Genomic DNA, 12838 nt, shown 5'->3' on the forward strand with positions numbered 1-12838 from the left:
CTGTACACCCATTTTTAACGGTTTGATACCTTCTTCTCAGCCTCTATCTTCCTTTTCTCTTCTTTTTCTAATTACTAATGACCACTAGTCTCTACTCTCTATTTTTGTGAAATTACCTGTTTACCTTTCACATATGAGCAAATCAGACAGCACCTTCTTTATCTGTGTTTAGTTCAGTTAATATAAAAGCATAATTTTTATACATTCTTACATCCACAAACACTTGTGTTATGTCATTGTCTTGGATATTTCAAATAATACTAGAATGAACATAGGAACACACATATATTCATTTGTCCTGATTCTATTTCCCTTGATGATACTCTGAGATGAATTGCTGCATCATGTGGCAGTTATATTTCTTAAATCAGTTGAGAATCCCCCATACTGTTTTCTATAAGAGCTATAGCAATCTCCATTCCTATTCACAACCTGCAATGGCTCCCTTTTCTCTGTGCCCTTGCAATACTTTGTTATCTTGCTGTGGTATGCTCTCTCAGTGTGATTTGGATTGCTATTTTTCTGGCGATTCAATAATGTTGAGCACCTTTTATATACTTATTCACTGCTTTTATGTCTTCTTTGGGAAAAGAAGACATTTTTAAAAACAGGTCATTATTATTCAGTGTTGAATTGTATGAGTTTTTTATATGTCTGGATATTAATGCTTTACAAGATAAATGATTTGCAGATACATTTTCCCAATTCACAGATGGCTTTTTATTTCATTGATTATTCTTTTGCTGTGCAGAAGCTTTTTCATTTCACATAGTCCCACTTACTTATTTTTGACTACGTTGCCTGAGCTTTTGATGTCATAGCTAAAAATCATTACTGAGGCTAATTATCAGAGAGCATTTCCTCTGTGTTTTCTTCTAGAAGCTTTACGATGTGGGCATAATTGTTCCCCATTTACAGATGCATAAATGTGGCCAAAGGGATATTTGAAAGTCTCCCCAAATTACACACTAATAAGTGACAGAGTTGCAAGCATTCTGACTACAGAGCCCAGATATTTCTGTCAGGCTATATGGCTCCTACAGAATATACACCCCACCCTGGTCTCACAAGTCATGCTGGCCTTTTCAGTCTTAACTCATGTAATCATTTTCCTCTCTCTTAGTATTCTGTGTGGTCTATTGAGCTAAATGGCTGCAATTATATGAATGTGCTGTGTTCCTTTATCCTCAAGCTTTTGGTCAGGGCAGCTGCATTCCATTGCCTAAAGCATCTTTTGTTACCCTTTGCATTAGGTTCATTTCCATTATTTTCTAGGAAGCCATATTTGTGCATACTTGCTAAGTATTCAACACTTTGTACCAGGTATCAAAATTGCTGCACATTTTCAATATGTCTCACCAACTAAAATAAGAGCTTGTGAGCAGAAGATACATATTCTGCTCATGTTATGTTCCCAAGATTCCACCTAGTACCTGGCACTTGCTATGTAGAGAATAGACAGTTATTGAATCAGTAAATATACTAGTAGACATGACACCAGATGAAATCTAAGAGATGGTGTTTGGAGACATGTTACTAAAGACTTTTGATATCATGTGAAGATGATTAGGCAGTTCAGTCTGCTGTCTTTTTTGTTTGTTTGTTTTATTGATTGACTATTTTTTTTGAAATGGGCATTGAACTCAGGTCCTTGCCCTTGCCAGGCAAGCGTTTATTCTACTGAGCTATCTCCCTGGCCCCCTGCTTAGGGTTTTCTGCCGGCAGTGGGAAACCATAAACTTTTGAAAAGGGAGAAATGTGATCTCAACTTTTGATTGTTAGAAGATGAGTCTTTTTTTATGGAGACTGAAAAGAGAATTTGAAGTTAGGAAGATAATTAGGGTGTCATTAAGATAATTACAAAATTAGAATATCAGTCAACTTTTGCATCATAAAAACTGTTTCCAAACCAGCAGCACCTACCAGAAACCAGCTGCTTCAGGCTGTGGGTCTGGGGGTCACATATAGTGGCTTTAGTTTAGATTACACACAGGTAGGCTGCCTGATCTGGGCTGAATTGTCTGTAAACTGCGGGGTCAATTCTGTCTTCTTTGTGTGTCTCTCATTCTTCTGAAATAACTGGCCACTCAGGAGAAGCTTTTTTTTCCTGGCAATGTCAGAAGTATAACACAGAAAGCTCAACCACAAAAGTACAAGCCAATCCTCTTCCCTCATGATGATATTGACCAAAACAGGTACACATACAAGCCTAAAACCATAGGGCAGGGGAAATATTTCTTCCATTGAAGCTGAGGGGGAGGCAATACATAATAGTCTTAATAATAACCTTAATAATAATAAACTGCTAAATAATAATCTTGTGGGCCACAAGTATTGTTACCAATAGGAGTATTACATCACTGAGGTCTGTTAAAATGGAATAGAAGCTTGAGAAGCAATTATACAATTGATATGTAATATGGGTCTCTAATATGGGTGTGGTGGCACATGCCTGTAATCCCAGTACTGGGAAGCTTGAAAACAGGAGGATCACTATGATTCCTAGCTGCATAGTGAGACTCTGCACAAAGTACAAAAACAAACAAATGACTAATATGGGTATAGGAGATTCCTACAGAAATGTAGAGAAAGGTAAATGATTGTATGTAAAGAAAGAGGAGAAAAAGAGCTGGTGATGACCTTAAGTGTTAGAGAAAGGTTTATAAATAACATGGAGATTGGGATTGAATAATGATAATCTGTGGCATAAAGGAACCCATCCATTTGAGAAAAATCTAAGGTTTGTAAATTCTTTTTTGCAAAGACATGTATAAGATATGGTTTTCATTTACATAGCTTTGAGCTTTTACAGCTCAAATATGCATATAATATATATACACAGCTAATTGTAGATAACACACATGGAGAAAAAGTTACATTCCATAGGAAAAAGTTATGAAAGCTTAAATTCACCTGTAAAATCAATAGTAGAGAACACAGTTATAGAACTGAGCCTGATAAGTTCTGTGAGATTTTCTAGGAGGCATAGTGATAGGAGGATACAGTCAAAGCCAAGGAACAGAACTAGTAATGATGTTTGGAATGCATGTAAGACCTTGTACATAAAAGATTAATGACAAATGGAACTGGACATGTAGTAAGAGACAGAAACACAATGGCGTTGGCTCATTCATCAAAGGAAATTTCTAGAAAATATTCTAAGGTCTCTCAACATCCATGAGAAGGGCAGAGAAATAGTGAAATCTCTTGGTTACAACATAAATGTGAACCATAGCATGGTGCCAAATGTGTCTGTTCAACTCCAATATGTACTTGTCTCTAATTTTTTCTCTTGTTGCTATTCTATCTCAGACTAATTCAGCCACAGATTCCACTAATTCTACCTGCAATACATAGCCAGTATCTTTCCACCAGACTACAGCCCTCTCCTGGGCCTAGAGCATCATTATTTCTCTCTTAGCTAATAGAGTGTCCTTAAACTCTCACCCTGCTTGTGCTCTTTGTATCTCTTTAGTTCACTCTCAACATGATAGGCAAAGGAACCCTTTGATGTAATGTATAGCGGGTCATGCCACATCTCTTTTCAAAAATCCTCTAGTGGTTCCACTTTTATTTTTTTCAGAAGAAAAAGCTAAAATTATTATAAGGCTCAACACAAGCCAATCTCCAATACTATTCTGACCTATCCCCTGTAACTTTTCTAACTCAATCACTCTTCAAATAGCCAGATACATTTCAATGTTCTTGTCTTTTCAGTTTCTTAATCCTGGGACACTGCTTCTCCACAAATCCTCATAATTTCCTCCTTTACTTCTTAGATTTCAGTTACCTGATCAAAGCTTACTACAATTGCCTGATTTAAAATTAAAACTTGAGGGCTGGCAGGATAGCTCAGCAGACTAAGCACCTGCCTAGGCAAGCTCAGAGACAAGGGTTTGATCCTCAACACCACATGCTGCACTGGCCCTGCCCTCAGGCATAGTGAGCTGGTGACTGAGCCCAGGCAGGGTAGTGCATGCCTGTAATCCCAGTAATGTAGAAGCTGAAAACAGGAGGATCACTACAAGTCTGAGCTGCATATGAGACCCTGTATCAATTACATTAAATTTTTTTAAAGTAAAATTAAAAGCTGAGTATCATGTCATCTGTGAATGATGATAGTTTCACTTCTTCATTTCCCCTCCTTATACTTTTTATTTCTCTCCTCTCTAATTGCTCTGGCTAATGTTTCCAGAACTATCTTAAATTGAAGTGGTGAAAGTGGACACCTGACTCTTGCTTCTTATTTTAGAGAGAAAATTTCAACAACCTAAATGCCAAACAACAGAGGAATGGATAAAAAGGATAGAGTATTTTTATACAGTGGAGTATTTCTTAGCTATAAAAAATGACAACTTGAGGCTATTATAGGTAAATGGATGCAACTAAAGACCATACTCATAAGTGAAATAATCAGACATGTGTAAACATTGTTGTTGTCTCCCTAGTGTAAGAATCTGAAAGAGTAGACAGGATGAGAAAAGTACAATGAATACTGTTAAAGAGAGAGAAAGTGTTCAAAGGGAAGGAACAATTGGGATGGGGGAAAAGAGAAAAGAAAAGAAAGAAGGAAGGGAAATATATATGTATATACACAAGAGAGGTTGGATAATTGTACTGCTAATTTCTGCTGGTGTATTGAAAGGATCAGTCAATGTTTTTGTCTTTTTGCTTCTTTTTAACTTTTTGACCAGTCTTGCATGCTTATGGCTGGTAATCCGAACAAATAACTTATAGACAACAATATGCAACATAAGAACCATTGAATTCCTGTCAAGTTGTTAAGTATAATTCTGTATTTTTTCTGTGTTTTTTCAATTATTTTTATTCGCTTTAAAAAATAAAAAAGTAAAAAGTTAAATCATGACATTTGCACTCCAAATCTCCTCCTTACCCTGTTCTCTGTCCATTCTGCCCAAGTGTAATATGACTGATTTATTAAGCTTTATCATTCCCCATTTTTCTCATCTAAATATAAAGTTCATAAGAGTAGGAATTTTGACATGATTCATTTACTCTTTATCCTTAGGAGCTAGATCAGCATTTTGCAGGATGTAAGGGCTTGCTAGTATTGTTGAACAAGTGGCTACACATATAAGTAGAGGACAGTTGTCATTAGAATGCCATTGTTAGTGGGAATAAGGCTGAGCCTCTTAGTGTAGGAGAAAAGAGAGAGCTACAAGAATCAAGGTACTGTCTGGTAATACCAAAAAATCACTCTACAAGTCCTTAGTAGAAGCTGAATTTCCTTTCATAAATGGCCTGACACTGTTTTTTTTTTAATGTATGTATTTTGTACATGGTCTCACTACACAGCAGGGACTCATAGTGATCCTCCTGTTTTCAGTCTCCCCATCCCTGGGATTACAGGCATTAGCCGCCATGCCCAGACACTGTGCTGGTTTAGCAACCCTGGGGGCAGGGCTGACACAGTGTGTGGTGCTGGGGCTCAAACCCTGGTTTCTGTGCTTGCCTAGGCAGGCAATTAGTCTGATGAGCTATCTCGCTGGCCCTTTGGCACCTAGTTAATGAGTTTTTTCTATTCTCAAGGCTCTTTAATCTATTCTTCAGCCATGGGTTTGAAAACATGGATCTGGGTGAATTTTTAATTAGTTATATGCAAGTATTTTCCCTCTATAGTGTGGAACTTTACCCTGAAAAAGCGATGTAGTTCAGGAAAGCCTTTCTCATCTATTTATGTCCCCTAAAATGGTTTACTATAAGCTAGGACTTTTGTGATTGTACCTTGAATACCTGTGACAAGGCTAGATAGAAATGCTCCAGATTGCCATTCTTTGTTTGCTAAATGATTGACTGAAAAGGTAATTTCCACTGACAAATGACAAATTTAACTTGACCAAATTTTGTCAGCCTTCCTTTCCTTTCCCCTGCCCTTGAACTTTGACCAACTCTCAGCCTGATCCAATCATCCTTCAAATTCTGTGCTCCAAGATAGGCTCCTGCAAGGTGAAACACTCTCTGGCCTTTTGTCCAATTGGCCACCTTTGTTCACTACAATTTCCTATACCTAGGTCTTTCCAGACTTATTTGTTGTTCCCTTTAAAAGAAAAGCCATTTCTTGCCTCATCTTTGTGACTCCTGGACATCACATGAATGGAGCCTTCTCCTTATAGCAATTGTCCCCCTCCTTCTTCAGTTATACTCTTCCCCCATCTAATAAGTTTTTGAGTATCATGTATTCTTATATAAGCCTAGAGTTGATTGTTGTCTTCTTCCACAAGGACCACAGCTATGTTGGATTTAGCTTTGAATACCCAATTTGAGCTCCACCAGGCTTACCAATGTAAACTTTGCTATGAAGTAGCTGATTGAACACATATGAGTAAATAAATACTACATCCCAGGTACTGTAGTATTTGCTGGACAAGTTAAAGGAGAATTATGTTCCTTTCCCTTCTATCATCCTGTACCCCAGATACCTTATCTTGGTGACACTTCCCTTAATACAAAAGTTTGGTATTATGTAGGCAAAAATCTCACTTTGTAAATGTGCCAGATAATTAGTTTAAATCATACATTGGCTTCTTCTTTGGTTATTTATTCCCAGTCTGAATTAGAAAGGATAGAAGTCAAGGTGTTTTCTCAATCAAGTACAAGAGTTTGTATTTCTTTTCTAGCATAGGAAGGCTCTTTAGGGAGTTTAGGGTTATTGTTTTTAAAACCTTGAAAGCCAACCTGGCAGTGTGTTATTCCTTCTTTTATTGGGGGATACTCTGTGAAGCTCAAGTGAAACCTTTGTTGCTGGAATTTCTGTTGTTCTAATTTTTCCAGGCATCTCAGGATTGAAAGAACTGGGTATCATAGATTTCAAAAAACAGCTATCAACAATCCTATTCAAAACAAAGTCTCTACACACTCCTAGTGATTTATTTTTTTTCCTAGTGATTTCTTGATGGTGTGTTTAAGTCCTCCAGTTTTCCCTATCCTCTGACTTCAGGGAATAGAGATTGTCCTTTCATGTTTTCCTTTGCCCTTTTTTTGCTATTTTTTCCTCTTTCTCTGTAAGGAAAACCTGGTTTTTATTTTATTTTCTGTACCTTCTCTGTTTGAAGAAGGAGAGTCTTGGAGTGCTCTCCTTTTCTCTGAATAGCACTAAAATTCAGACTATGGCTCTGTTCTTCCTCTAAGAAATAAAGCAGCAGGTTGGGTGGTCTGCTCAGTTGCATGTGGGCCTCAAGAGGGCAACACCCTGGGTCACATGGCAAGAGAGCAAAGGAAAGGAGTTGGATCTCTAACTCAGTCCTATATTTCAATCTTCATGGAGATATAGTCAGTCATCTTTCTTGGGAAATAGATGTGGGGAGAAGAGGACTCTATAAATAACTCCTCACCTAACAAGGATGTAGCAGTGAAGGGCACAAATCTGTCTTCAGTGCAAAGGTGTAAAAAGGCAGCCTGGCTGAAGATCTCTTGAAACGACTGATAGAAGGGCTCTGAATCAATAGTTGAAGCTAGATGGCATCATCCAGCCCTGATGGGTTAAGCTTCTCTGAATTTCTGCACTTTTTTGTATTATAAATGAGTGATCACAAATAATTGTTATACCTTTTGCTGTATGAATTTTAAAAGATGCTAAATATTCAAAGGAATAAAATTTCAAGAAATCACTTTATTATTTGTTCTTGCTACATTCAATAGTGATTACATTTCTCTCTTGCTTCCCTATATATGCAGACTTGCTTGTCACTAATAGTAAGATTCAGAAATACTTTATAGTTATGGTCTCTTATATAGCAATCCAAGTCAAGGCAGCAAAGTTTTAGTAGTGAGAAAGATAAATAATATGACCGTTTTCCAACTTAAAACATCATTACCTATTCTACACAGCAGAAATGGAGAAATTTCAAAAGGCTCTGTATTTCTTTGGATGGTTAGGGTAGAACCTCAGTAACTTGAGTTGCTTTGAGATTCATACCAGAGACTGGTGGAATATAAATCTAGACGTGTCTGAGTGGGTCATGGAGGCCTTGATTTGGAATCTGTTTATGATCTCTTAGTCATTCTTCTCTGGTACTGTTTCTTTACTCTGCTTCTCCGCTGCCTTGAATTAAGGAGATTTGTTCCACCACCCTTTCTATCATGATGTCTTTGGCTTGGAGCAAGTCAGCTATGGAATGAAATTATGAACAAATTGAATCTCTCCTTTTCCCAAAGTTTAGCTATTGTGAATTGTGCTGTGAAAACATGGGTATGCATGTATCACTTTAATATGATTTTATCTCTCTCTCTCTCTCTCTCTCTCTCTCTCTCTCTCTCTCTCTCTCTTTTGGTGGAACCGGGGATTGAACTCAGGTCCTTGTGCTTGCCAGGGAAGCACTTATTCCACTAAGCCATCTCCCCGGCCCCGATTTTATCTCTTTTGAGAAAAATGCCTAGAAGGGGAATTACCTGGGTCATATGGAATTTCTTGTTTTAGTTTTCGGAGGAATCTCCGTATTAATTTCCATAGTGGCTATAGTAGCTTACATTTCCACCAATGATGTAAAATCTCACCTCATCCCAATCCTCACTACCATTTGTTATTATTTGATATTTTAATGTTGGCTATTCCTTTTGGAGATGGAATATCAGTGCTATTCTAACTTGCATTTCATTTTTGTGTATTTGGTTGTTACAGGATCTGACTACACTGTTTGAACTCCTAGTGATCCTCCTGTTTTCAGCATCCCCATCTCTGGGAGCCTGGACTCTCTCTGGCTGGCTCAGCCCACCATGGGGGCAGGACTGATGCAGCTTGTGGTGCTGGGGTACAAGTCATGGTCCAAATGTCCATTTCAGTTGCCATTTTTGATTGAATCTTTTATTTTGTGAATCTCATGTCTTGATTTCATTTTATATATTCTAGGTATTATCCTATGTCTGAGAAATAGTTGGTCTATATGTTCAATCAACAGACAAGTGGATAAAGAAAATGTGGTGCTCATGTATAATGAAGCACTACACCACAGAAAGATAAACTGGAGTCATTTATAGAAAAAAACAGATGCACCTTGAGAGCATAATGGCATGGGAAATAAATCCACCACATAAGCTTAAATTTCTTGGGTTTTTCTTATGTGAGAAACCCAACTTATAAATCTGGAGGAAAACAAAAGATTAGTAAGAAGGAGGGAGGTAGACATTTTTCAAATGGGAGATCAAGAGTTGAGGGGCAGTGAGAAGGAAGGGTAGGGTTGGAAAGGGAATTACAAAACAATTGGCAGGGCCAGCCAGATAGTTCAACGAATTAAGGCACCTGCCTAGACAGACGCAGGGACCGGGGTTTGATCCTTCAGGTTCTGTGCTAGCTCCGCCCCCAGGACAGGATGAGATGGTGATTGAGAGTGGGCATGGTGGTGCGCACCTGTAATCCCAGTGCTTGGGAGGCTGAAAACAGGAAGATCACTATGAGTGCGATCTACTTAATGAGACCCTGTAGACCCTCTACTGAATACATTAAAAAAATCCCAATTGGTATGCACTATGAATATGTATAACTCCCTGAAAGGAACGTAATCACTATGTAATACCTACATGTACTAATTAAAAATAAAGCCTCATTGAAGAGACAGCTGACTAATACATTCATTGTTTCTACCAAGAGAAGTTCAAAAAAAGGAGCAAAGTTAGTTTGAAAATAACAAATGGAGACAATAAATGACACCAGTTAAAGAAATTGAAAAGACTTATCATTAAAGAATAATAGAAAATTTGAGAAAAGAAAAACATTCTTTCCTCGATTCTATTTTTATTAAAAGGTAGACCTGGGTTCTTATAGTTTTACTTCATTTCTTTCTTCAACTTCCATATATATTTCCCAAAAATACTTCAAACTTTTCTAATATGTTCAGACATCGTTGCTTGTTTGTTTAGGTTTTCTTTCAGCTTTCTCTATTAAGCACATTACGTGCAGTCTGGCAACACCCTGAGCTGCTGTCATGTACCCAACAGAGATGTTCCCTATGTGGGCCTAGAAAACAGAAATATAACACTTGAAAGGTCAAGTGTGGCTAATGCCTTTCTCCATCTGTTGATGGATCTTTTTCTTCCGTCTTGCTGTCTCTCTATAGGAGCACTGCTGAAAAACAAGAGTGATTAAATACACTGGCTGTCCAACACAAGGAATTTCCAGCATATCAGAGGCTAATAACTTCAGGGAAAATTCCTATGCCTGAGTAAATTAAAAAATTGTATGTAGCAGTTCAAGCTGGAAAAAATTCACCAACTTTAAAGTCACGTAGCCTCCACTAAATCTTTGAAGAATCTGTACACTTCTTCAATAAATGACTCCAGTTAAAGAAATTCAAAAGACTTATCATTCTAGAATAGTAGAAAATTTGATAAAAGATCTCACTCATGACTCAATAATACTTTTGTACACAGAAGATGGAGTTTTCAGAATCCAGCACATTCTAGAGTTCATCATATTATGAATGTGATGAAGCTAGAAATTTTACTCCACATTTTCTGTAACTAAAAATAGGAAGTAGATTAATGACTAAGCCTTATCAAAATTCATGAGTTACCATTCAGACCACATTGCTTATTATTTGGACTTCTTACATTATCCACATAGATTCTAGTTTTTGCACACACAGCTCCTGTTACATATATGCTGGCAGATTAAATCATTCTCCTTGCAGATAGAAAAATACATTTTTCAATTATTGTAGCATAATTTGAAAAACAATTAACTTTGATAAGAACATTATGTTTGCCCTTTTAACAGATTTTTGTGGGTACAATACAGTACTTTTTAACTATAGGCAAAGTGTTATATACAGAAGAATCTCTAGAACTTATTCAGAGGACATAAGTGAAACTTGAATGTCAACTCCCCTTAAATAGCAACTCTTTTTCCCGGTCTTAGGGGCTTGAAAAACCTCAGACTACTCTTTCTTTCTATAAGTTTAATTATTTTATGTTCTTCATATAAGTGGGTACAAATAGTGTTTGTGTTTCTCTGAACTATGTCTCTGATTGTCTTCCAGGTTCATTTATCTTGTCACACACTGAAAGATTCTCTTCTTGCTCTAAAGTCTAATAACATTCCATGGTAACTCTATACCATAATTACTTTCCTTCATCTGTCCATGGAAATGTAAATTGTTTCCATTTCCTTACTTGATCATAGCAAAAAGGTCAAGAAGCAATATTTCCACCTCTTGAAAATTGTGAATAATACTGCAATGAACACGACAGTGTACCTCTCTGAGAGACTGATTTTATTTTTTGAGATGAATAGGCAAAATTGGGATTGTACGTTTATATTATGATTCTATTTTTTTTCCCCAGAATTGAAATAACAGCTGTACCTTTTTATGTTTCTATGAAAAGTACACCAGTATCCTGTTTTCTCACCATCCTTGCCAACAATATATTTTTATACTAATCTTGACAGTTTAGAAGATATAGCACTTTGTTTCTGCCTGGTGTTTTTCTGATGATTTGTGACAATAAACATCTCTTCATTTACTCATTGGGTACTTGTATATCTCATTTGGAAAAAGGTCAGTTCAAGTCTCAAGAATATTTTGCAATTGAATCACTAGCATTTTCTTTGTTTGTGCTTTCTTTTTTAAATCTTTTATTTTTATTTATTTGTTACAGAGTCTCACTATACATTTTATATTCATAGTGATCTTCCTATCTTAGCCTGCTCAGTGCTAGGATTACAGGCATGCATCACAAAACTGGGTCTTCATGGACTGCTTGGTGCACCAGAGGTTACAGGGCCAGTACAGCACACAATATTGGGGATCAAACTCAGGTTCTTGCATTTGCCAGGCACACACTTAGACTGACTAGCTATGTCCTAATCCTGTGCTTTCTTTTTACTTTGATGTGTTGCAGTTCCTCATACATATTGTAAACTAGCCTCTTTACAAAGATATCACTTTTAAATATTCTCTTTCAGTAGGTAAACTATCTTTTCAAATTTGCTTTCTGTTTTCTTCTTTTTTTTTTTTTTTTTTTTTTTTTTTTTTTTTTTTTTTTTTTTTGGTGGAACCAGGGATTGAACTCAGTCCTTTGCGCTTGCCAGGGAAGCACTTATTCCACTGAGCCATCTCCCCGGCCCCTGTCTGTTTTCTTTGTTAAGTAGGAACTCACAAAATTTGTGTAGTCCTTCATGTCTATTTTTGCTTTTTTCCCCTGTGCTACAGGCATCTTAGAAAACACATTGCTACACCAAGTGTCAGTAAATATTTGACCTATATCTATTTCTAGGAGTTTTATTTTTTAATTTAAGTCTTCAATACATTTTGAATTGACTTTAGGGTAAGGTGTAATATAAGAGTCCAATTTCATTCTCTTGCATGTGGATACAGTTTTCACAACATTAACTGTTGAAAAGAATATCCTTTTGTCATAATTTATTCTTTGCACTCTTTTCAAAAATAATTTCACCATGTATGTGCAAACTCTATGCTGGCCAGTCTTTTCAATTGGTCTTAAAAATCTACCTACAAGAAAGCATTATTTGCCCAGCTCCATGGGACAGGGGCTTCACGGTGGAGAGCAATTTCATGGTGAGCAGAAGACAGCCATAGCAACAAGGGAGATGGTAAGACAAGCCTGTTTCTGTTCCTCATATCGTATGCCATCTACCAGGACTAGGGAAGTGTCAATCCAATCAGTGACCTGATCCAGAAATCATCCACTCCTAATCTCCAAATCCTTAATCCCAGCACTGCACTATGAATCAGTCACACAGTACACACTAGATTTAGCCACCTCCCCCAAAAAATCCCCTATGACTGGCTGAGGCTTGGGGGAGGGTCATCTATACCCAAACCACAGCAATAGGGTTTACATTCAGATTGGAGCATTGATATAT

This window comes from Octodon degus, unplaced genomic scaffold (assembly GCF_000260255.1).
Source record: "Octodon degus isolate 3935 unplaced genomic scaffold, OctDeg1.0 scaffold00242, whole genome shotgun sequence".
In the NCBI taxonomy this organism is placed as follows: Eukaryota; Metazoa; Chordata; class Mammalia; order Rodentia; family Octodontidae; genus Octodon; species Octodon degus.